Source organism: Papio anubis, chromosome 1 (genome assembly GCF_008728515.1).
Source record: "Papio anubis isolate 15944 chromosome 1, Panubis1.0, whole genome shotgun sequence".
In the NCBI taxonomy this organism is placed as follows: Eukaryota; Metazoa; Chordata; class Mammalia; order Primates; family Cercopithecidae; genus Papio; species Papio anubis.
The window spans coordinates 82331624-82359180 of record NC_044976.1 but is presented as its reverse complement, the minus strand read 5'-3'; the positions used below and the strand labels follow the sequence as shown (position 1 = coordinate 82359180).

Below are 27557 nucleotides of genomic sequence, written 5' to 3'. Positions count from 1 at the left end.
AGGGCAGTAGGAGGGGGAAGAATGTGGGCTGAAAAACTACTCATTGGGTACTATGCTCACTACCTGTGCGATGGAATCAATTATACCCCAAACCTCAGCATCCTGCAATATACTCAGGTGAGAAACCTGCACATGCACCCCCTGAATCTAAAATAGAAATTGAAATTATAGAATAAATAAATAAATAGGGTTATTTGATTTTTTGTTGTTGAGTTGTAGTTCTTTATATATTATAGGTATCAACTCCTTGTCAGATAATGTTTTGCAAACATTTTCTCATTTTGTACATTGCCTTTTCACTCTGTTGATTGTGTCCCTTGGTGCAGAAAAAGTTTTAAGGTTGATGTAGTCCCATTTGTTTATTTTTGCTTTTGTTGCCTATGTAGAATTTGTTGTTATTAGCAGTTTAAAAAAAAAATTGTTAGAATTGTTTCTAATTGCTGTTTACTAATTCCCTTCCTCCTTATTTGAAGTCCACAGTATTATCCTTGAGACTGTGTAATGATGATACATGCCATAATTATTTTACAAATTAAAATTGATTTCAATGGAATTTGTCCTGTGGAAGAGCCACTTAAAAAAAAGTAATAGAAATTGTGTTAAACCTATACATTGATTTAAGGAGAATTGCCATCATCACTGTGTTGCTTCTTTCAATCCATGAACATGGCATGTCCCCAAGTATTTAGGTCATCGTTGATTTCTTTCATCAGCATTTTATAATTTTTAAATTTTTTTTTGTTTTTTCTTTCTTTTTTTTCATGTAAACCTTCCTGCACAATTATAATTTTAATTATATAAATCTTGCACATGTTTTCTTAGATTTATGCCTACGTTTTAAATTTTCTTTGGAGCAACTGTAAATGATATTGAATTTAAAATTTTCATTTCCATTTCTTCATTGTCAAGATGTAGAAATGCAGTTGATTTTTGTGTGTTGATCTTGTGTTCTTCATTTTTTGGTTCTGAGCATTATAGACCTTTTGAGGATTTTTAAAAAAATGTAGACAATCATGTCATCAGAAAATAGAGACAGTTTGATTTCTTTGCAATCTGTATGTCTTCGTTTTTCTTGCTTTATTATAATGGCTGGAACTTCCTGTACTATGTTAAATAAAAGTGGTGAGAGTGGACATCCTTGGCTGCTGCTGCTTCGCTCTTTTTTTTTTTGAGATGGAGTCTTGCTCTGTTGCCTAGGCTAGAGTGCAGTGGCACAATCTCGGCTCACTGAAACCTCCGCCTCTTGGATTCAAGCAATTCTGCTCTCTCAGCCTCTTGAGTAGCTGGGACACAGGTGCATGCCGCCACTCTTGGCTAATTTTGTATTTTTAATAGAGAAGGGATTTCACCATATTGGTCAGGCTGGTCTTGAACTCCTGACTTCAGGTGATCCACCCGCCTCAGCCTCCCAAAGAGCTGGGATTACAGGAGTGAGCCACTGTGCAAGTCTGCCTTCTTCTTAATCATAGAAGGAAATCAGTCTTTCACTATTAAATGTAATGCTAATTGTGTCAGTTTTTTGTACGTGTTCTTTATGGGATCAAGAAAGTTTCTCTCTGTCCTTAGTATACTGAGACATTTTATCCTGAATGAATGTTGAATTACATCAAATTATTTTTAGTATCAATTGATATGGATGTATGATTTTTCTTTCTTAGCTCATTGATATGGTAATTACATTGATTTACTTTTGAATGTTGAATCAGCCTTGCATACATGAAACAAATCTCACTTTGTCATGACAGCACACACTTATACATATATTATACATACACACATATTAGGTACACACACAGTATATCCACAAATATTGTTAGATTCAGTTTGCAAAATTTTAAGGATTTTTGCATCTAAGTGAATGAGATTTATTGGTCTGCAGTTTCTTTTCTTGGCGCTTCTTTGGCTTTGGTTGTCAGAGTATATTGGTCTCATAAAATGAGTTGGAAAGTGTTTCTTCTTCTATTTTCTGAAAGAGTTTGTTTAAAATTGGTGTTAATTCTTCATTGAGTGTTTGGCAAAATCCCACAATAAACCACCTTTGTCTGGATATTTCTTTTTCACGATATTTAATGACAAAATCAGAATTATTTCTTTAGTAGTTATAGAACTATTTAGGTGATCTGTTTTATCTTGCCTGAGATTGGGTAGTTTGTATTTTTTTAAGGAATTGATTAGTTTCCTCTAAGTTATTGAATTCATAACAGTAAAGTTATTCATAATTTTCCCTTATTATCCTTTTATTGTCTTTAGATTCTGTTGAGATAGTCTTTTTTTTTTTTTTTTTTTTTTTTTAAGAGACAGGTCTCAGCTGTGTTGCCCAGGTTGGTCTCGAACTCCACAGGCTCCAAGCAATCCTCCCTAAGTCCTCCCTAAAATCTTTTGTTTGTTTGATATTGGTGACTTGAGTCTTATCTTTTAAAAAATCTGTGATTGTTAATATTAGGTATCAACTTGATTGGATTGAAGGATGCCTAGATAACTAGTGAAGTATTATTTCTAGGTGTGTCTGTGAGGGTGCTGCCAGAGGAGACTGACATTTGAGTCAGTGGACTGGTAGAGGAAGACCCACCCTCATTATGCCAGTGTAGCTAGAACAAAGCAGGCGGAAGAAGCTGGGATAAGCTTTGCTTGCTGAGCCTTCTGGCTGCCTTCTTTCTCCAGCCTTGGATGCTTCCTTCTGCTTCTCCTGCCCTTGGACCTCAAACTGCAGATTCTTTGGCCTTTGGATTCTGAGACTTGCACCAGGGAAGTGCCAGGGGTTCTTAGGCCTTTGGCCACAGACTGAAGGCTACACTGTTGACTTCCCTGGTTTGAGGCTTTCAGACTCAGACTGAGCCACTACCAGCTTCTGTCTTCCCCAGCTTGCAGGCGGCCTTTTGTGGGACTTTGCCTTGTAATCCTGTGAGCCAATTCTCCCTAATAAACTCCCTTATATATGTAGTTATATATCCTACTAGTTCTCTTCCTCTGCAGAACCCTGACTAGTACAAAATCCTTGTCCGTTTTGCTAGATGTTTATCAATTTTATATATTCTTCTAGAAGACTTTATTATTTTATTTTATTTTATTTTATTTTAAATACAAGGGGTACATATGCAGGTTTGTTACCTGGGTATATTACATGATGCTGAGGTTTGGGATATGGATAGTCCCATAACCCATGTAGTGAGGATAGTACCCAGTCGGTAGTTTTTCAGCCCACGTCTCCCTCCCTCTCTCCCCTCTCAAGTAGTCCCCAGTGTCTATTGTTGCCATCTTTATGTTCCTGAGTACCCAATGTTTAGCTGCCACTTTTAAGTGAGAACATGTAGTATTTGGTTTCCTGTTCCTGTGTTAATTTGCTTAGGATAATGGCCTCCAGCTGCATCCATGTTGCTGCAAAAGATATAATCTCATACTTTTTATGGCTGCATAGCATTCATAGTGTATATATGCTTGTGCCTTTATACAAACTCCACCATTGATGGGTACCTATGTTGATTTCATGTCTTTGCTATTGTGAATAGCGCTGCAATGAACATGTTATATAAGTGCATGTATCTTTTTGGTAGAACAACTTATTTTCTTTTGGATATATATCCAGTAATGGGATTGCTGGGTCGAATGGTAGTTCTGTTTTAAGTTATTTGAGATATCTCCAAACAGTCTTCCACAGTGGCTGAACTAATTTACCTTCCCACCAGCAGTGTATAAGGGTTCTCTTTTCTCTGCAACCTTGCTGGCATCTGTTGGTTTTTGACTTTTTGTTAGTTGCCATTCTGACTGATGCGACATGGTATCTCATTGTGGTTTTGATTTGCATTTCTCTGATGATTAGTGATGTTGAGCATTTTTTCATGTTTGTTGGCCACTTGTCAATCTTCTTTTGAGAAGTGTCTGTTCATGTCTTTTGCCCATTTTTTTGGGGGGGACAGGGTCTCACTCTGTCACCCAGGGTGGAGTGTAGTGGCACAATCTTGGCTCATTGCAGCCTTGACTCCTGGGCTGAAGCAGTCCTCCCATCTCAGCCTCCTGAGTAGCTAGGACTAAAGGTTCACACCACCACACTCAGCTAATTTTGTTTATATTTTGTAGAGATGAAGTCTCACTGTATTGCCCTGGCTGGTCTCAAACTCTGGACTCAAGCTATCCTCCTGCCTTGGCCTTACAAATTGCTGAGATTACAGGTGTGGGCCACTGCACGCAGCCTTTTGCCCATTTTTTAACAAAGTTATTTGTTTTTTGATTTTTCAGCTATTTAAGTTCCTTTCAGATTCTGGATAGTATAGCTTTATCAGATACATGGTTTGCAAATATTTTCTCCCATTCTGTAGGTTGTCTGTTTACTCTGTTGATAGTTTCTTTTGCTGTACAAAAGCTCTTTAGTTTGATGAGATCCCACTTGGCAATTTTTGTTATTGTTGCAGTTGCATTTGGGGGCTTAGCCATAAATTCTTTGTCAAAGCCAGTGTTTGCTAGGAAGTGTATTTCCTAGGTTTTCTTCTAGGATTTTTATAGTTTGAGGGGTTGCATTTGAATCTTTAATCCATCTTGAGTTAATTTTTGCTTGTGGTGAGCGGTAGTTGTCCAGTTTCTTGCTTCTGCACGTGGCTAGCCAGTTATCCCAGTGTCATTTATTGAATAGGGAGTCTTTTTCTTATTGCTTATTTATTTTATTTTTTTGAGACAGGGTCTCGCTCTGTCACCAGGCTGCAGTGCAGTGGCGCAATCTTGGCTCACTGCAGCCTCCGCCTCCTGAGTTCAAGCGATTCTCGTGCCTCAACCTCTCAAGTAGCTGGGATTACAGTGTGCGCCACCATGCCCAGTTACGTTTTGTATTTTTAGTAGAGATGGGGTTTCACCATGTTGCCCAGACTGGTCTTGAACTCCTGACCTCAGGTGATCCACCGGCCCTGGCCTCCCAAAGTGCTGGGATTACAGGTGTGAGTCACCATGCCTGGCCCCTTATTGCTTATTTTTGTCGACTTTGTCAAAGATCAGAGAGGTGTCGCTATGCGGCTTTATTTCTATGTTATCTATTCTGTTCCATTGGTCTAAGGATTTGTTTTTCTACCATTACCATGCTATTTTGTTTACTGTAGCCTTGTATAGTTTGAAGTCTGGTAATGTGATGCCTCCAGCTTTGTCCTTTTTGCTTAGGTTTGTTTGGGCTATCAAGGCTCTTTTTTGGTTCTGTATGAATTTTCAAATAGTTTTTTCTACTTCTGTGAAAAATGACATTGGTATTTTGATAGGAATAGCATTAAATCTATAAGTTGCTTTGGGCAGTGTGGCCATTTAAATGATTCTGATTCTTTCAACCCATGGGCATGGAATATTTTTCCATTTTTGTGTTATCTCTGATTTCTTTCAGCAGTGTTTTACAGTTCTCCCTCTAGTGATCTTTCAGTTCGTTTGCTAGATATATTTGTACATATTTCATTTTATTTGTGTGTGTGGCTGTTGTAAATGGGATTGTGTTGCTGATTTGGCTATCAGCTAGAACAATATTGGTGTATAGAAATGCTACTGAAGACTCGTTTTTTTGGTTTCATTTATTTCCCGTATTGTTTTCCTGTTTTCAATTTCATTTATTTCTTATATTTATATATATTTTTTCTGTCTACTATGAATTTTTTTTTCTTCCTCATGTGATTACTTGAAATAGGAACTTAGATGGTTAACTTGAGAGTGTTTCTCTTTTCTAATATAAGCATTTAGGTGTCAAATTTCCCTCTCAGCTGGGCTTTAGCTGCATTTGACAGATTCTGTTATGTTTTCTTTTTACTTTTACTCAGTTCTATGTGGTTTCAAAAAAATATGATTCATGGACTATTTAGAAATGTATTGTTTAATTCCAGGCATTTGAAGATTTTGCTGCTGTTTCTGTTATTGGTTTCTAGTTTAATTCAATTTAGCCAGATAACATACTTTGTATGGTTTAAATTCTTTTAAATATGCTAAGACATGTTTTATGAACCGTGAGATGGTGCATCTTGGTGAGTGCTCTGTGGGCACTTGAGAAATTGTTGAGTAGAATGTCTAATGTCAATCATAGCCTACAGTTGATGGTATTGCTCAGTTTTCCTGTATCCTTGCTGATTTTTAATTTAGTAATTCTGTTAATTTCTGAGAATGGGGTATTGAAATCTCCAGCTACCTTTGTTGATTTTTAAACTTTTCAGATCTATTAGTTTTTGCCTTGTGTATTTTGAAGCCCTCTTGTATAATAAATATACATTTATTATTGTTATATCTTCTTGGTGGATTGAGCTTTTTATAATTTTGCAGTAGCCCTCCTTGGCTCTAGTGATTTTTTTTGCTTTGAAATTTATTTTATCTGGTATTGATATAGCCACTTCTGCTTTTTAAAAATAAATACTTGCATGATATATCTTTTTCCTTATTTTTACCTTCAGTCTACACATGTCATTATGTGTGAAAAGAAGTTTTTATAGATGTCATATAGTTGGGTTGCATTTTAAAATTTACAGTGCCAATCTCTCTTCTAGTTGATGTGTCTATAACATTTATGTGTGAAGTAATTATTGATATATCAAGTCTGCTTTTTTCCTCTTGTTTTTTATTTCCTTTCTTTCTCATTTCTCTATTTCTTTTTCTTGCCTTTCTGTGGATTACTTGAATATTTTTTAGAGTGGCATTTTGATGTGTTTATAAGTTTTTAAAACATATAGCTTTGTGTAGTTTTCTTAGTGGTTGGCCTAGGTATTATTACTATTTTTCTTAGTGGTTGCCCTTAGTATTGCTTTATGCATATGTTGTTTATCATAGCCTACTTCTTACATTTTTCAACTTTAAATTAAGTATAGAAGACTTTACTTCCATTTCAGTCCTTTTACCCTCTCTTCTTTTTAATTATAATTGTTTAAAGTATTTCCTATACATACTTTGAGTACCAGAACAGATGGTTGCTTTTTCCATAAAATATTATGAACGAATTGCATGTTAGTGATAATCTGTTATGTGTACTTGTATTTTTCCCGTTTCTATTATTATCTTTCCTTTCTGAAGATCTCAGATTTCTTTTGTTATCATTTTCTTTGTGTTAAGAGAGTTTTCTGAAGCCATTCTTTCATGGGACATCTGTTAGTATCAAATTTTCTTAGTTTTCTTTTGTCCAGAATGTCTTTTTTCACTCCTCTTTCCTGAATGATAGTTTGGCCAGATACAGGAAATGGGATTAACAGTTATTTTCTTTCAGCACTTGAAAGGGACAAGCCTGGCCAAGATGGCAAGATCCTGTTCTACAGAAAAAAAATTAAAAATTAGCCAGGGGTGGTGGTGTGCACCTGTAGTCCCAGCTATTTGGGAGGTTGAAGTGGGAGGATCCCTTGAGCCCAGGAGTTCAAGGTGGAAGTGAGCTATGATTGTGCCTCTGTGCTCTAGCCGCATTCAATGTGGCTCCAAATGCCTATCTCAGCCAGCAGTCTTATGCACAAATATAATAGGCAAGACTACCACCTCCACTTTTACTGGAGGGAAGTGTAATTTTTTTTTTCTTCAGACCAAAATTTTTCTTCTAGAATATTCTTTTAACCATCAGTGAAGTCTGTCAAGGGAACGAGAAGACAAAATTGTTGGGATTTGGTAAATTCTCACTCATTAAAAGATAAATTAAGCCCTAGCCTCTGCATATATGTTTTCGTTGAACAGAAGTGTTAATTTGTAGTAATTGCAGAAGCATTCCAGAAGATTGGCTTGATTCCTTAGTGGTCTTTTAAAGTCAGCTATCAGAAGAACATGATGTGTATTTGATTTTTAAAAATCTTTTGAGTCTTTATTAGAGTTGATTTTGTTTTCATTGGTAATCCCTTGAAAATTTGCCATAAGCAAGTCCTGCAAGCCCCATACATTTTTCACACCATTAAAAGCCTTCTCAGGATTACCCCAAGAGTACATAGATTCACTGTGGTGTTTGTGAAGCCCCTTTGCAAAATTATGACAGTAAGAGAACTCTGACACAGTTGACTCCGTTTTGCTTCTAACTTCCAAGCTGTCTTTGGTCATTCCTAGGTGTAGGCCAAGCTAATTTTGGATGGAATTTAGTTTATAGTTTAACCTTAAAGCAAGGATGATAATAGTTCTTTCCCAAATTAAACTGCCTTTTTAAAACTAATGAATACCACAAGGTTAGGATTATGAGAGGGGCCTGCATTGTGCTATAATGTAGGTGTAGTTAAACAACAACCAGCCATTGATCTGGATATAAGATTTGTGACTTACCCAATTATTTCTCTAAAATCCATATTGTAGAACCTAAGATTGGCCTTTTGAGATGTGTTTCAGACTTCTGCATTTCTGACTGTTGGGTGACCTGGACCCTCAACTCCTGATTCAACTGGTCCTGTGGCCTCCACCCGGAAGCAGACTCAGCACACAAGGAACATTTTCCACACCCCTATGATTTCATCCCCAGCCTATCAACATTCCCCATTCTCTAGCCCCTTGCCCACTAAACTATTCTTGAAAAACCCTATCTCTGAGGCTTTGGAGAGACTGATTTGAGTGATAGCTCTGTCTTCCGTGTGGCTGGCCTCCTGTTAATTAAACTTTCATTACTGCAATACCATGGTCTTTGTGAACTGGTTGTGTAATGTTGGGTGATTACATTTGTGGGCTGCTGAAGCTAAGCATGGTTTCCTCTCTGCTTGTGAGAGCTCACAAGAGAAGGGCCTAGATCCTTCCTGTCCAAACTAATTCAATTGGAGGAGTCATGGTCATAAGCCTTTTAGGCCGTTTGGTACTTTTAGTACGTGTTGAATTAATGAATAAGAATCAGTTCAGTCAAGTTTATTTATCGTAGGCTCCATAAGCATTTTGAAATTGTAAGCAACTAATTTGATAATAACAGTCAAATGTCTTTTATGTTAGACATTTCCATTTTAATCATTGCTAGACTAGAATTTCAGGGTTTTAACTATATGCTCTGCTGTCATTCTCATTTACTTCTCCTTTTCCATGTGCCAAAGTACCTCTTCCTTTATTGAAAAGCTTCTGATATAATTCTGATTTAAACTAATTTTTAATAAATGAGTTATAAAAATCAGTTATAAAGATACTAACATATTAATAATTTTTGCCACCTATTTTAAATCATCCTTTTGTGGTTCAGATTTGTAGTTTCTCAGAGGAAAACTAGATGACTATGATGTTTGACAAAGTTCTTTTCAATATGTAAAATCTCTAGTATGCCATTTTAGAGGATGATTAAAATGAATAATTCTTTCTTTTTTAAAGAGGCTATAATTTATGTGTCTCATTGGAGCTTTGGATAGGGTTCTGCTTAAGGGTCCCTTGGTTAGGGTGTTTTCTCTAATTAGTGATTTCTCGTCTGTTTGTGATGAGCTAGCTAAAAAGGATTGGGAAGCTGAGAAAGAAAAGCTTCATCAGTTCATATATTCCCTGGGGCACATTTGTAACTCAGTCTCCCTTTTTGACTGGTGTCTGCATCATTTTTATCCTGATGGTCTACTTAAGCAGCTGCCTCAGGTTCCATAATGGATGAATTATTATTTTAACTCTATGATGTTTAGTTTTACATTTGGTAAGTGAGATAGATGATACATAAAACCTAATTTTTATCCCATAAATATGTATATCTACTTTGTACCCACCAAAATTAAAAATTAAAAGAAATTCTTATTAAAAAAACCTTATTAAAATGGACTAAAATGAGGAAAATAGGAAATTCATTGTTTTGTTACAGGCTACCCAGAGAGAATTATACTAAAGTACAAACTAAATATTTAGATGAAATAGTCACATAACTCTTGTTAATAACATTAAACAAATAAGGAAAATGCTGTTTTATTCTAAAACCATACCTACATTGTCTGATCTTGCAGTCACAATATGACTTTTCAAATTATTGCTTTTATACTACCCCCACTACACCCCTTTTTCTGGCCAAAAAGAGCTAAATTTAAATTAAAATTTAAATAGTAGCATGCTACAAGTTTTTTCCACCTCTAGCCCTTCTGTTTGTGTTCCAAGGGGAAATACTTGGAATATGACCAATTCTTTACCTACTTTGGACATCATCAGAATTGTGGATGCTGCAGGCCGTCTCTTCCTGAGATGAATTAGAGATGTTGTCTGCCAGTCAACTCATGGCTGGCTTTTGACTCTAATAACTGGACCCATAGTGTTAAGTCAGGCTGCATAAAGTAAAACATCATAAAGTCATTTGATTTAGGCCCAAAATTTGAAACAAAAAAAATGGTATGTGATTTTTTTTTCCCTCCACGTTTTAAGATTGCATAAACTTGTAACTAGAAATTTTGAAGGTTAGCTTTCCAGAAAGACTAGCAGAATTGTTTCACCTGGATTCCTAAAATAGATTTTTATGGAGCAGTGTATATGCTTTCTGGAATTCTCCAAAGTTTAGTTCTCATTTCTATCCTACTCTAATTTGAAATTACTTTCTTCTAATGCTAAGTAAATTTTAGTTCTGTGTTATTTAAATTTATGTATTGTTTACATACTAACTAGTATTTACTAGATGCAGTCGATATCAGATGTCTTAATTATTCAGATCACTGTGATAATACAGAACTTTTGCCTCATCAGCAATATAAGGTATTAAAGCTATATACATATGTATATATACTGTTTATTTTTAAATAAATATTTTTTGAATAATCAAAAGTCCCAGTATTTCAATAAAGAAATGGGAAAGACACAAAAAATGACTTTATATAGATGAACATAGGTAATAAAAAGAGTTTGATGGAGTTATGTCAGTGTTAAGAGAGAATCAGTGGTTGTTTCCTTTTGATTAACATTTTTGTAAAAATTTTTTTCCATTACCATTCATGAAATGGAAGCAAGCCACAACTGATTTACTGTATTTTATTTCAGTGTTCAATAATGTCTGTGGAATTAAAAGCAAGTAGGGAATCAGGAAATGGGATGGTCTGTTTAGTATTGAAATGGGTAAGAGAATAGGCTGGTATAAAACAACATTGGCTAATCCAGTAAAGCTACTTTCAAAGTTTGTCTTCCTTCTTCTTTGAGGTCATCTTTGCAGAGAAGAATATTGTTGGGACTAGGCATGGATCACCCAGCTCTTAAAGTAACTCTAGTGGGAATTTGTAATTATTTAAAAAGAGGAAAGATGCAGTTCATTATTAATAATTTATATTTCGTATCACAAACATTTCATGAATGCTGAAGAGCTGCTGTACCTAGTGAAAAAAACTAAACTCCATTTTGTATCAAACTCTGTGTTTTGTTTGTTTTGCTCAGAATGAGAGACACTACCCTTTCCAATAAAAAATTTGAAGCAAACACTTTAAAATATATGATCTAATGAGTTTATAAGATGGGTAATACACTGAAGGACAGTTAATTCTACCTTGTAGAGAAGGAGGGGACGGGACAGCTAGGCTGGGTTGATGATGGCTACAGAAGGAAGACATTCCAAGATAAGATAAAAACACAGGTAAGTATATGTAAGTTAGAAAATGAATGACATTTCTGGATTGTCTTTTTATCTTGTGATTTTTATCTCTAGTTCGAATATCTTTCAGACTTATTTTGGTTGCAATCCATGGTAAGAAATACAGTTTACTTCTTGGCATAGTACGCATACACACACACAGACACACATACACACACACACACACACACACACACAGACAAAATTTTAGGACACAGTACTTAGAGTTAATACATTTCTTACTACATGCTGTGCAGTCTGGCACTGTAATATATTCATATATTATATTGTTATTTCAAATAAAATGCTTATTGAGACTCACCAAATTGATTTCATGATCTTCTATAGGTTATGGTCTGTATTTAAAAATGAAACGGAAACAAACAAAAATCTGTAGTAGAAAGTACATTAGAATACTACATTTTTACTACATCTGTAGTAAAAAGAACATTATAATATATGGGAGTCCCCTTTGAAATATGCAGATTTGCAGAGTAACTATTTGGCTTTTCCTCAGCAGGGTTTCAAGATGGTTGGAAACAGACTGATGACTGGCATATTTGCTGTTCAAAAAGCGACATGCTATGGCACAAAGGTTTTGAAAATCAAACAGACCTGAGTCTTTGACAAGTTACTGAACCCCTTTGAGTCTCAGTTTTCTCATATGTAAAATGGAACTAATAAAGCAATCTGTGAGGACTAAATGAAATAACACATCTGTTTACAAAGGTTTTGAGAATCCAACAGACCTGTCTAAGTCTTTGACAAGTTACCGAACCCCTTTGAGTCTCAGTTTTCTCATCTGTAAAATGGAACTAATAAAGCAACCTGTGAGGACTAAATGAAATAACACATCTGTTTAAACAGTGGGTTTCAAACTTGACTGCAAATTTAAATCACTTGAGGAGCTTTAACAAATCCAGACCCATTAGCTTAGAAAGTCTGGGGCTGGGAGCCAGGTATCAGTATTTCTTAAAGCTCCTTTTGTGCAGTCTGTATTGGAATGCCTGGTTGTAAAGCCTATAGTGCAATGTATGTAACATGGTAGATATTTGATACATGTCTTGTCCCCTTGAATAAATATCAACTCATGTATAGGTAGCATTTTTATAATGCTCACTATGTAATAGGCACTGTGCAGAGTACTTTTCATATCATGTAGAAAATGTGTACCTTGTTATTCTGTCAAGTAATGAATTAGCATATGGCTGAGATAAAAAGAGAGAGCGCTGCTCATTAGAGAGGAAAATGGTTATTTTTTATCATCAGGAGCTAAGTTACATATGTAATTATTTCAGTGAATTATGGAATTGGCTTCCAGAATAGAGACTGAAAAACTTAAAAAAATTTTTAGATTGAAAATTTAAACCTTAGATAATGAGTTATGGGTAGATATAATAGGTCAATTTGACAAAGATAAATACTTCAAAGATGAATAGGTCTATTTGACAAAGATAAAAACATGTAACAGTACTAATTTTAGCAGAGATATATTGATGTAGTAGATAATGTCTAATATGTTTTCTATATAGTACCAAAAAGTGAACATTAACCAACAAATAGCATCTGCCATATTATAATTCACTTGACACCCAAATCTGTTAGGCTTAATGGCATGAAGACAATAACTTATATGTTTATTAACAAGATCCATATTTTTCATTGTATTAAATAGATACTTTTAGTAGTCTGCTGGTATACTTTTTGTTAATTGTTATTCTTTTGGATTTTGGTCTTAGAAAATTTATTTATTGTGATTATTTTCCAATGATTTTTTCATAATAATGACTTTAAAAAGAACATTTAAAAGAATGATTTATTTTAATATATAACCTATTCATTTTCTTTGTACTTAAATAAGAATTTACTAATTTTGTTGTAGTCTTTGGTTTGCTTCCTAGTTTTCAATGACAGCTTCTATAATGGCAATGAAAAAGCATTCATTTTTTTCATAGATATATGTGTTCCTAATACTTAGTATACATTCAAATAACATTTTTCCCATGTCCATGAAATGGATTTATAAATTGCTACATCAGCTTTGTTTAGGTGAAATGCCTGTTGATTTACTTTTTCTTTTGTGTTTTTTCTTTTGTGACCTATTCAGTTATTAAAACATTTGTAGGATGCCTGCGCTCTTAAATGTAAATGAGTTAGTACAAAAATTTGAGGTAAAACATGTAGAGTGAACTGCAAAAATCTTCAGGATCCAGCCTAATGCATTTTTACGTAGGCACACGCTTGTATAAGCATAACCCAGGTCAAGATAGAGAACATTTCCGGGAGGCTCCCTCATGACTCTTCCCAAATCATTACCCCTTATCCTGTCCAGAGGTAACCTTTATTCGAACTTCTGTAACTTTAGATTTAGTCTTGCCTGCTTTTTAACCTCGTATAAACGAAGTCATGCAGAATATGTACAAGATCTATATGAGGAAAACTACAAAAACTCTGATGAACAAAATCAAAGAAGAACTAAATAAATGGAGATATATTCCAAGTTCAATTATAGGAAGGCTCAACATTGTCAAGATCTCCATTATTCTCAACTTGATCTATGGATTCATTGCATTTCCAAAATTTCAGCAATTTATTTTGTGGATATTGACAAACTGATTCTAAAATTTTTATGGAAAGGCAAGAGATCCAGAAGAGCCAACACAATATTGAAGGAGAAGAACAAAGTTGGAGGACTGACACTACCCAACTTTAAGACTTACTATAAACTACAACAATCAAAACAGTATGGTATTGGCAAAAGAATAGACAAATAGATCAACAGGACAAAACAGAGAGCTTGGAAATAGAACCACATAAATATAGTAAACTGATCTTTGACAGTGATGCAAAGGCAATACAGTGGAGTAAACATATCTTTTCAACAAATCGTGCTGGAACAACTAGACATCACATGCAAAAAGATGAATTTATACACAGACTTTACACACTTCACAAAAATTAACTCAAAACAGACCATAGAGCTAAATGTACGATGCAAAAGTATAAAACTCCTGGAAAATAATGTAGGAGAAAACTTAGATGATCATGGGTATGGCAATGACTTTTTAACTATAACACCAAAGCATAATCCATGAAAGAAATAATTTATAAGCTGGACTTCATTAAAATTAAAAGCTTACATTCTGTGAAAAACAGTGTCAAGAGAATGAGAAGACAAGCCATATACTGGGAGAAAATATTTGCAAAAGACACATCTGACAAAGGACTATTATCCAGAATGTACAAAGAACTCTTAAAACTCAACAGTAAGAAAACAAACAACTCAAACAATGGGCCAAAGACCTCAACAGACATCTCACTAAAGAAGATATATAGAAATGGCAATAAGCATATAAAAAGAGCTCCACATCTATGTCATTAGGGAAATGAAAGTTAAAACAAGAATGAGATGCCACTATGTACCTCTTGGAATGGCCAAAATCCAAGTACTGATGAGGATATGGAGAAAGAAGAGCTCTCATTCAGTGCTGGCAGGAATGCAAAATGGCACAGATACTTTGGAAGACAGTTTAGCAGTTTGTACCATGTGATCGAGCTATCACATTCCTTGATATTTACCCAGAGGAGTCGAAAACTTATGTCTACCCCAAACCTGCATATGGATGTTTATAGCAGCTTTCTTCATAATTGCCAAAACCTGGAAGCAACCAAGATGTACGTCAGCAGATGAATGGATATATCCAGACAACGGAATATTATCCAGCACTGAAAAGAAATGAGCTATTAAGTCATAGAAAGACATGGAACCTTAAATGCATATTACTATGTGAAAGAAAGCAATCTCATAAGGCTACATATTGTATGATTCCAACCGTATGACATTCTAGAAAAGACAAAACTGTGGAGATAGGAAAAAGATCAGTGGTTGCCAGGGGTTGGGAGGGAATTGGGAGGGATGAACAGACAGAGCACAAAGAATTTTTAAGGCACTGAAAATAATCTTTTGTTATATTATAATGATGGATACATTGGTCCAAACCCACAGAATGTACAACACTGAGTGAACCCTAATGTAAACCCTGTGTAAACTATATCAGTAATTATGATATATCAGTGTAGGTTTGTCAGTTGTTAAAAATGTATCACTCTGGTGGTGGATGTTGATAATGGGGGAGGGTATATGTGTGTGTGACAGGGAAGGGTACAGAGGAAATCTCTGTACCTTCCTCTTAATTTTTCTGTGAATTTAAAACCGCTCTTAAAAATTAAGTATTTAAATAAATCAATATGAAAAATATTTGACCCTAGGCTCTGAAAATAGTTAGGAACTGGAGATAGATGATCTAAATCCCTTCTTCCCAATATTCTTCTTTGTCTGACATTCTGTTATTAAGATGGCTAGGACTGTTTTTACAGGACAGGCAGACTGAAGTGGGGAGTTTATTTCTAGAGATAACAGAGGCATCAAAACGTTAGAAGCAAGGAGAACCAAGAATTATGTGCCAAGAACTAGAAGGTAAGTCTGAATGGCCTGCAAAACTACTGGGTTCAAAAGTGATCAATGATGGAGTACAGAACCAAAAGCCTAGCAAACTCCAGCAAGTGCAGTAGAGTTAACAGTGAGTGAAAGATTCCAGGAATAGGAAACTGAGCAGCATCCTGGAGATCCGAACCATGTATGGAGCATTCACCAACTACTCTATCAAAATCGCTCCAAAAAAACTAAGTAAATATGGAATACCTACTATGCAAGTACAACAAGTGAACAATATAATCAACTATAGTGTACTTGCTGTGCCATATCAAGGCATTTAATTATATCCACCAAACGGGTTGTAATTCCTAAATCCTCCACATAGAAAGTAGATCCCAGGCCTTGCTGAGAATCAGTGCTAATACTTAATATGTGTTTATATAATAGTTGGAGCATGGCAGGGTGTGTTGGTTGAATTTAAAGGCCACATCTCAATGGGTCCATCATCAGGTAAATGATAGTTGAAGTCTTGGGCACAAATAATATGATTTAGGGATAAGTGTTGAGTAGATGCCTTCAATGTCCTGCCCATATCCCTTGTATATTACTTCATTTTGCTGTATTTCCAATGGTATGTCAGTATCTGCATTTCTTTGCTTGAAGGCTTTTCTGGGAGCCTTGAGTCTGCAGGTCTTTGCTTTTCCAGGCTTCCTCCCTGCACTCCCTTCCCCCTTCCAGAAGAGCAGGAATTTGCCTTGAAGTTCATACTCACCCTGACACCCACAGCAGCCTTCAACTGCTGGTTGACCCTGGTTGGGTTAACTCTGAAGCTGTGTGTTTTACACTGGTTCCCTGACTTCCCTAGGGGATTAAGCTCTTGCCACCCACCATGAAGCTGTCATTATCATACACCCTTTATTGGCTGCTTTTCCTACTCTGTTTTGCTTCCCTGCTTCCCTACCAGTATTTCCAGCACTTCCCAAAATAAACTACTTTTATTTGAATACTCATATCAAGGTTTATTTCTGGGGACCTCAAACTAAGACAGACCTCTTGGATAACACCCTCAATTAAAAGGTAGACAGAAGAAAAACTACATCTTATTTCCTCAATTAGCAATTATCTTTTGATTTTCAAGTACTTCTTGGACTTTCTGCTTGGACATGCTGGTGATATCTCAAACCTGACATGTCCAAATTGAAATCAGAACTTGAAAAACCAACTGCTTCCACACTGATTAGGAAAAAAATATTCTAGGATTTTGTCTGTGGGCTTTCTTTCCTTTCATTTCTAAAGGGAAAATATTTTAAATGAATTCAGTATGTACTGTATGTTCCTAATTTTCTCTCATTTGGGTGTGAATAGCACCTCATACAAATATAACCTGTACTGTAACTTCACTGCTAGCTATTTTCACATAATGATCTCAGTCTTGGCTTGAATTCCTGGAATCTGGAATCAGTTAGTTGATATACTCTAGAAGTATTAACCTCAGTGGTAGTTTAGCAAATATTCTAAGTACTAAAATATACACAAAATGTATAGTAAAATTTATCATGGTGTATGATTCATAATTGATTCTTTTCATCATTGCTTTACAATATCCTGAATTTTCAAAAAACAAATTGTGACATGTGAAGCAGATAGACAGTGAATATAATATCCCAATTTAGGCATATTTGTTTAGGCTTAGTAAATTAAAGCAAATCTTCAACTTTATCATTCATTCATTCATGGTAAAATACATATCATTTCGTTTATTATGGATCATTCTTATCCTTGTTCAAATAATTACATCTTCCCATATCAGTGAAAGCTCTTCATTTTCAATTTTAATGACCATTTAATTATCCATTGTTTGGCTATGTCATAATTTATGTAATTATTGGATACATTTAGGTTGTTTTCAGTTACAGGTATTATTAATAATGGCTTGACATACATTCTTCTTCACAAATATGCTTCAACATTTTAGACAATTTTATCAGGATTGATTCCTAAGTGGAATGACCAAATCAAGAGCGTAAACACTTTGTATAATTTAGGATTTTGCTATACTTTCTAGTTGTTTTCCAGAGTGTTCTCCTTTAGCGATGGTCTAGAGAGACAAACATTATAGGCCAGCTTCAAAGAAGTAGATTAATAAATTGCTTTGAGTTTGACTTGAGTGATTTATTTTCAGTTTTGTAATTTAATAATACTAAAGTCAGTGAGTTCTTCTTAAAGTGATGATTTATATATACAAAAGTGATATTTAATTTTGTGATATATGAGATATTAGTTGTAAATAACATTTTAAGTTTAATAATGTAACACTGATTTGAATCAATGTAATTGAGAGAGTAAACTGAGAAACTTACCGTTGTCCATTATGAGTAGCCTATTCTAGTGTACCTGCATTCAAAAGTAAACTTGAGGAAAGTAATGTAACCACAAAATACTGACATTGAATATCATCAAATGGTGTTCTTGACACATTGCTAGTAATATCTATGTTTGAGAAAATAACTGTAAATAAAATTGAATAGTTTTTTGCAACTATTATTTAAAACTATTAATCTCATTTAGGAAATACTTATGGAGTACCTACTATGTTCAGAAGACATTTCTGTATTCAAGAGAAAATTACATTTTTGTGTATATTTTTCTTATTTCCCACTTTGATAAGTAAGAATGTTCTCATTCTGAGAACATGGAATTTATTTCAATTTTATATTGAAATTAAAGCAAATTCAATATTTATTTATTTAAATTATGTTTATTGAAATTTCAATTTTTTTTTTTTTTTGAGACGGAGTCTTGCTCTGTTGCCCGGGCTGGAGTGCAGTGGCCGGATCTCAGCTCACTGCAAGCTCCGCCTGCCGGGTTTCCGCCATTCTGCCTCAGCCTCCGGAGTAGCTGGGACTACAGGCGCCCGCCACCTCGCCCGGCTATTTTTTTGTATTTTTAGTAGAGACGGGGTTTCACCATGTTAGCCAGGATGGTCTTGATCTCCTGACCTCGTGATCCGCCCGTCTGGGCCTCCCAAAGTGCTGGGATTACAGGCTTGAGCCACCGCGCCCGGCCTGAAATTTCAATTTTATATTGAAATAAATATATTTATCTTTAACTCCTTATTCTTGTCATTAAGATTAAATTGTCAAAACTTTTAAATAAAAGATAATAAAGTTAAATAAAGGACAGGGAGACTTCTCTAAACAACTTTAATGCTTATTATTGATATCCTTACAACTTACCACCACCTTTGGTGAAGGAAAATTCTCTTTGACAATAATATAGATTTAGGTCATGAAGTCAGCTTGTCATTTTTCCTTGACAGTGTAAGATGAGGGCTCCATGTAGGAAAATAATGAGGAACTCATGAGTTGAGAAAGATACCTCAGTTTCCTAGTCTCAACGTTAAAAGAGACCAAGAGAAATGACAGTTTTCCAGGCCAGTATCCTAGGTGACTTTGAGTCTTCCAACACATTTTTTTTCTATTATTCTTTGTAATTAAACCTCTTCAGCTTGGAATTTAGCTGTTTTAGTTTCATCTAACTAGAACCCAAGTGAGAATCAGAAGGTAAATATACTTCTAGTTAGTCAAAGTAATGTCTCTACTCAAAACATGAATATAGATATAATCTGTTTGCCTTTGTTTCCCATGGTGCAGTTCTTATCTTCTTGGTGGGTCAGTAATTGAGGTTATGAATAAGGAGAGCAGAAAAGATGGCAGGCAACCTCATTTTGGGATTAGGTGAGATGGAGAGCTGGTACTCATGGCTCCATTTTTTTTGTCCAATAATATTATGGCCCAGTATCACAACAACAGGCAGATGTGGTATTGGCCATCCACTGTTATTTGCCACTGAGTTTGTTACTGTTTTGTATAAGCCCATGGGTATGGTCCTTTTCACACTTTGCTCCAAATTAAGTCAGTCTCCTCCCACAGCAAAGTTGCTGGTTTTCATACGTTGCCAGCTCTGGTAGAACTACTGCACCAATGGAGCTGGAGGGTGGTGATGTGTGGGAACGGCTCCAGGTTAAAATGCCATCCAGACTGTTCTTACCCTAGGTTCAATAGTTTTTCCTGAATAAAAGTGTCTTCCTTTCTTGTATGCCTTTGGTCATTTTCCAGGGTCATGAAATGATTATTCGTCACTTTTTTTTTTTTTTTTTTTTTTTTTTTTGCTGTTTTATCATTGTTTTTTGAGAAGAGTTGTTGAACTCCTCATTCCAGCGTTTTGGAAATTTTGCCATTTTGGATCCAGTTTTAACTGGAATGTTAAAAGTTATATTTTGAGTGAAGGCTTGAGTTAGAAAACCTATGTAGAATATGAACAACTAAATTATGCTATTTTTCTGTGGCCAAAGATTTTAGAATATTAGAGTGAAAAGGGGTCTTAGTTCCACTTTCTCTTTTTTCAGGTTAATAATTGGGAACCTTAGTGCCTTGTGCAGTTACCATGCAGATTGTTGATATTAGAACTGGATTTGGAAATAGCTCATTCCTGAGTCAGTCACTGCATCCCCTACCATAGTGCAGCTGCAGACACTGTGTCCTCCTCCTGCAGGTTCAGCGCTTTCCCCCCTGAGCTAATCCTTCCCAGTCTAAGCACATGAAGATTCTCAGCCCTGACCAAAGATGAGGTCTGAATGAATTGTGCTGCCTTGAACCAGAAGTCGGGGATGGGATCTAGTGATACTCTCCAGGAGATTCTGGTGCACATTCAAGTTTGAGAACCGTTGGCATAGTTGGCAAAAGGTGGTTGTTGTTTTCTTTAGAAATTTTCTTGTACTGTAGAAATTTTGATAGCCAATTAACTGGTTTAAAAAAGCATTTAAAAATCACATCTAAGATCCTATTTGTTATAGGACACACTATTATTTTATTTACTTAAAAAAAAAAACCTCTGCAAATTCAACTATGCAACAGTGCTTTCTTAATAGTACAATTCTATTTTATACATGTTGAAAGAACCCTTTAAAGGTATTATAAAAATATTGCATCACTTTCATCCATACAAAAGAGGGAAAATTTAAGTAAAATAAATTCATTAAGACATTCTGTAAACTTCTTCACATTAGAAGACAGACTCCTCTGAACCTCTTCTTGATTCAGCCCTCATTATCTATGTTTTTCCACACAACATCATTCTCTGGCCATTGAGAGTTGATGCCACATTTCTTAAAAGAGTGGTTCACTGTTTTCTGAGTTTTTCTTTCAGCTTCTGACGTGGATTCTGCCAATTTTGATGTGTATGTACAGCAGTGATAATGGTGTCAGGACTAACCACTAGACAGTGATTATAAGATAATCACAATTTTAGAGGTTTTTAAATGTTAAAAAAAAAACAGTGTGGATAGAACCAAAGAAATATGATGGTGATTATAGACAATCTCTATTTTCTACCCATTTCCTTAATTCTAGAGATAAATACTGTAAATTATTCTTTATACAACTGTCTTTATCCATTTCCTTCTTTTCATAATGATCTGGCATCCTTAGTTTAGGCTGTGGTTATATTTAGGTTGGTTTATCATTTTCTCCAGAACTTTCTTGCCTCATAGAGTATTTTAATCAGGTTTGTAGTTTCATGAAATGTAGCTGATCCTATGGAATAATGAATGTATTAGTCGGGGTTATTCATAGAAACAGAATCAATTATATAGATGGAGAGGGGTTGGGGGAAGACAGACAGAGAGAGACAGAGGGAGGGAGGAGGGTGGCAGAGAGGAATTGGCTCATGCAATTGTAGAGGCTGGCAAGTTAAAAATCTGCAGAGTAGTCTAGCAGCCTAGAGGCCCAAGGAAGAGCTGATGTTGCAGCTTGAGCCAAAAGACAGTGTGAGGCAGAATTCTCTCTTTTTTTGGAGGACTTCAGTCTGCTTTCTCTTAACAGATTGGATGAGATAATAATCCTACCCACATTATTTATGGAGAGTCATCTGCTTTTGTCAAAGTTTACTGATTTAAATGTTAATTTCATCTACAAAGTATCTTCAAAGCAACATCCAGACTGGTATTTGAACAAATATCTGAGTACTGTGGCCTAGCCAAGTTGACACATAACATTAATCATCACAATGAATTTACCTTTATTGATAATCTTAATCATGTGATAGCAAATCTTGATTTGCCATAGACATCATTTTGAGCTTCCTAAATGATCTTAGCATTCTCACCAATTAGTACCTACTTAATGGCAGGTGGAAAGTTTCAGTTGTCAGACTCTAAGATCTTTGGGGATGTGGTCAAAATGTAGAAGTCAGATCTACTGATGAGAAAGAAGAGTTTGAAATATTTAATTATTTAAATAAATAATAATTGGGGACTTAAAAATGCAGAGCACAATGCCTGCGCTGTAGAGAATGCAGAATGTATACATTGTGTATTCCCTTCAAGAAGCTTATATTTTAGTTGTTTAAAGAAGATATTCAAATGAAATATTTAAATAATCCCTTAAAGCAAAAAACAATACTGTATTTAGGGAGAGCATTTAAAATTGCATACCAAGTATTATAATACCAAGTTTTAGCCTGTTTTCACACTGCTATAAGGATCCTACCCAAGACTGAGTAATTTATAAACAAAGGAGGTTTAACTGACTCACAGTTCTGCATGGCTCGGGAGGCCTCGGGAAACTTGCAATCATGGTGGAAAGGGAAGCAGGCACCTTCTTTGCAAGGCGGCAGAAGAGACAGAAGAACAAAGGAGGAACTTTAAACACTTATAAAACCATCAGATTTCATGAGAACTCACTCACTATCACAAGAACAGTGTGGAGAAACTGCCCCCTTGATACAGTCATCTCCCACCAGGTCCCTCCCTTGACACTTGGGGATTATGGGGATCAAAATTTGAGATGATTCCAAGTCTTTGCTATTGTGAATAGTGCTGCAATAAACATACGTGTGCATGTGTCTTTATAGCAGCGTGATTTATAATCCTTTGGGTATATACCAAAGGGTTGGATGGGATGGCTGGGTCAAATGGTATTTCTAGTTCTAGATCCTTGAGGAATCGCCACACTGTCTTCCACAATGGTTGAACTAGTTTACAGTCCCACCAACAGTGTAAAAGTGTTCCTATTTCTCCACATCCTCTCCAGCACCTGTTGTTTCCTGACTTCTTAATGATTGCCATTGTAACTGATGTGAGATGGTATCTCATTGTGGTTTTGATTTGCATTTTTCTGATGGTGAGTGATGATGAGCATTTTTTTCATGTGTCTATTGGCTGCATAAATGTCTCCTTTTGAGAAGTGTCTGTTCATTTCCTTCGCCCACTTTTTGATGGGGTTGTTTTTTTCTTGTAAATTTGTTTGAGTTCTTTGTAGGTTCTGGATATTAGCCCTTTGTCAGATGAGTAGATTGCAAAAATTTTCTCCCATTCTGTAGGTTGCCTGTTCACTCTGATGATAGTTTCTTTTGCTGTGCAGAAGCTCTTTAGTTTAATTAGATCCCATTTGTCAATTTTAGCTTTTGTTGCCATTGTATTTGGTTTGTTAGACATGCAGTCCTTGCCCATGCCTATGTCCTGAATGGTATTACCTATCCAAATGTCCATCAATGACAGACTGGATTAAGAAAATGTGGCACATACACACCGTGGAATACTATGCAGCCATAAAAAAGAATGAGTTCATGTCCTTGGTAGGGACATGGATGCAGATGGAAACCATCATTCTCAGCAAACTATTGCAAGAACAGAAAAGCAAACACCGCATGTTCTCACTGATAGCTGGGAACTGAACAATGAGAACACTTCAACACAGGAAGGGGAACATCACACACCAGGGCCTGTTGTGGGGTGGGGGTAGGTGGGAGGGGTAGCATTGGGAGATAAACCTAATATAAATGATGAGTTAATGGGTGCAGCACACCAACATGGCACATGTGTACATATGTAAGAAGCCTGCACGTTGTGCACATGTACCCTAGAACATAAAGTATAATAATAAAAAAAATTGAGATGAGATTTGGGGTGGGAACACAGAACCAAACCATATCAATATTGTTGTAAGATTCATCTTTTTAATGTTCTTAATATAAGCAAGTCTATTTAAAAAAAATAGATTGACTGGGGAGAGATAGATGAACCTGTTTCAAAATAATCTATAAGTTCCAGCAGCGTGGCATGCTCACCAAAGCCAGTTCAAGGCAGAAATAGAATTTTGTGGTCTGTTGATTAAGATTGTTCTAAAGAATGCACATTTTTTTCCTAGTAAGACTTGTATATATGGATACTTTTGAATACTAGGTAGCATTAAAAAACAGTAAATTCAAATCCCATGAGGCACAACTGAAAATCAGCTTTGTTGATTTAGTATAATATTCAGTTTATAAAACTGAGATGCACGCTGTGGGTATATGGCTACATGTATAATTTTATCAATAACTAGGGTCAACTGTCATTCTTGAATGTATCTATCATTGATATGATCACTGTCAGCATGTTTTAGTTGAATTATTAGATTTCAGGTAGTTTTGGAGCTGTGAATCTCTGAAAGCTGCAAAGCTCTGAACTTCTCTGAAAGAAAAGTTCTGAACTTCTCTGAAAGAAAAATGTGTGTGTTGAAGCCAGGCGACATACTTTTTTTTACTTGCTAGAACACTCAATAAGATGATGAGTATTAAAAAGACGTTTACTGCCTTAACAAGTTATAGAATAAAATAATGAAACAATAGTTAAAGTTTAAACAGATTGGTGATAACATTTCTACAGTGTTTACTGTGTGAGAAGGGAAAGTAGAGGTCAAGAGAAGAAAGAATGAGTGAAAAAACAAATTCGCACATTTGAGAGTATCTACAGAGATTATATTATTGTGCACTGGTTAATTTCAGGCACCAATTCTATTCTGCATTCCATGATTGTTTGTTAGAATGAAGGACAAAAATAGTTCTTTTCCTCTGCATTTCTATAAAAGGACTGGTTTCATGGCAAAGATTGTGGTGCCAGATAGATACACTGTTTTTAAAGATTTGGAGTGGGGTTTGGAAAAGATTCTTATTTTAAAATAAGCTAAACGTATTAAAATATAGTTGAATTTAATTAGTTTTCTTTGGAGAGGGCCTTCAGGTAAAGTCTATTGGTATTTTGTTTCTTTCCAAAGGTGATTTCATGAATTAACTTTGCAGCTAGTTTAATAATCTAAAACCAAAATAGCCTTATTATTCCTTCCCTCCTTAAAATCTTTGGTTATACACACAACTGAGGGAAGGTATACAGAACATTTTATGTACTAGGCCCGTACATTTGCTTTTTTCCATATGAATTTTCTAAACTTGCATGATTCTTGTAACATAGCTTATTTTTTCTGGGATTTAATTTAATTTAGTGGGATTTGAAAACTGTGACAAATTCTGCCTGATTGTAGAAATTAGTACAATTGCAATTTTACTATTTTAAATTAAAAAACCTTCTAGAGAACTGTATTCCCCTGATATGATAGCTCAGCAGTTTAGTTCCTGTGCTCCAAGCTGTGTGTTTGAGGTTGGAGAATATGTATATTAAAAGACTTTAAAAACTGCTACCTAGCAGTCAGTTGTCTCATGGAGGAAACATGCAAGGAAATCTCTTATTTCACGTGAGTTGTGGCATTTTATGCAAGGACATTTTGAAGTAATTTTCTTTATTTTAAAATAAAAAATGGAATCTAAGTTCCTTATTTGTTTTGGATAGGAACCTGGTTTAAGCAGAAAACATGATTTTTTTTTTCAGTTTGTATTACTGAAAAGTTTAGGAATCTGTTATCCCTCTCTCTTTTTGCTCTGCCTCCTTCACGTTGACTTCATCCACAGGCTGTGTGTAGAGGCAGGATGGGGACCAGCAACTGCAGGTAGTGCATCCTCTCAGGTTCAAACACAGCTCACAAAAGAACCTGTCTTCTTCCAGATTCTGAAAATGAGTACTGGGCCTGATTCTCACTGGTATTAGTTGGATCCTGTATTCATCTCTGAACCAATTCCATGGTCAAGAGGATGGGATCCCATGATTGTTTAGTCCTAAGTCATGTATGCATCCTTGGAGCTGGGATTGGCATCAGCTCCACCCAAAGCATATGCTTTGAGAATGAGGAAGTAGTGCTTCACTAGAGGAAATTCAGATCGTGGTTACAAGAAAATAGGTAAAAGCAGGCTATGACAAAAATGATAAATGTCCAAAGTCACTGTGCCATTGACTTGGTGTTTAGGCTATGCATGTTTTTTAGAAAACAAAATAATAATTTTTATTAGAGTAGCATTGTCCATTAGGAGATGAATTTAGCTGTTGGTAACAGAAATTTCAAATAACATTGGCTTAAACAAGATGGAGGTTTACTTTCTCTGGAGATAGGTGGTCCAGGACTGATGGAGCATAACCAATGTCACATTGGATTGCTGCAACTCCTGCCATCACATTTGCATTCCAGGTTGGAAGGAAGAGAAGCAAATGAATGTCCACTGATTGTCTACTTCCCTTTAGAGGTGTTTTACTGGGAAGTCCTGCTCAACAACTTCCAATTCCACTTCATTGGCCAGGTCATGTATACTTGTAAGGAAGTCTGTGAAATGTAGTTATTTAGTTAGGCACAATGCTACACCTAATTATAACAATGGAATAGGTGTTTTATTAGTAAGGAAGAACTAGTGAATGGCTGTTAGGTAAGGAGCTAGTTGTGTTCATTACTTGTTAAATTATTAACTAATGTGGATGCCATAGGAGGTTTATTTAAGAATTCAATGAATTTTATATGTTTAAGATTTAAGACACAAAAGTAGATGGAAATATAAATAGTAAACTAATACAAACCATAAAATAAGCAATAAGTTGTGCATTGAATAAGTATCAAAGTAAGAGGTCCAAGGAAAAGTTAAAGATGATTCTGATGTATCTATCTCTTTGATGTTTGGCTATGTAGTGATACCCTTTACCAAGATATGGAACATAAGAGGAATATCAGGTTTTCAGGGGAAGTTAAAGAGTTAAGTTTTGGACACTAAAAACTGTAAATGCTGGCATCAAATGACATTCGGGTGATGTCAGTTGTTCACCAACTAAGCAGCTGCACATTTTGATATCTATTGTGCATTTTTTGGCAAAGAATGAACTGGCTGTTTTAGAAATTCTCTGCTTCCCCTAGTCCCTCTCTTTTAAACCTCGTGATCAAAGTTACTGAAATATCAGGAGACAAGTCTAACGGACCCTAAGTTTCAACTCCACAGCTCAGAACAAGAGAAGTCTTTGTGTAGTCAGGCACAGGTTGCGTGTTTTGAGGATATGAAGTTCAACTCTCTTTGGTTTGGTATAGTTCTTTGCAGGGTCAGGAAATGGGAGAGGTAAATGGATTGACAAAAGTGAGTGAGATATGCAAAAGTTAACTGATTACATCACATATTATTCATAGGGAGCAAGTAAGACTTTTTTTTAAGGCTACTGGAGAACTATTTAAAACTGAAATATTATGTTGTAGGAGAAATATACCCAAAGGGGCTTTTGACCCTACTTAAGTGCTTGATGAATATATTATGAAATAACCTTGTCTTCTGTTACTTTAATAACCGAGTTATAGCTGTTATTTGCTTTGAACTTTATTCATTTCACCATTTATTGAGTGAGCTTTTCTGCTTTTTCATTATCCTAGGTACTGGAAATACAAATATTAATAAGAGAAAATGCCTTGAAGGTATGCTGTGTTATCATTACTCATTTATCAGTCC

At 35.5% G+C, this 27557-nt stretch overlaps 1 protein-coding gene across 7 annotated transcripts in view; it reads left to right on the top strand.

Moving 5' to 3' along the window:
* The window catches only part of TTLL7 (tubulin tyrosine ligase like 7), a 138864-nt gene that overhangs the window by 10993 nt on the left and 100314 nt on the right, over window positions 1-27557 (top strand). The window contains exon 2 of one of the 7 annotated variants that reach the window (XM_031650288.1): window positions 27482-27523. The exons of 5 other annotated variants lie outside the window; for them this stretch is intronic. The gene's annotated coding sequence lies outside the window, so the exon portion shown is untranslated. Of the gene's footprint in view, window positions 1-23933; window positions 27524-27557 lie in introns of those variants that run through there. One more of the 7 variants, XM_017954605.3, reaches the window with a different exon arrangement.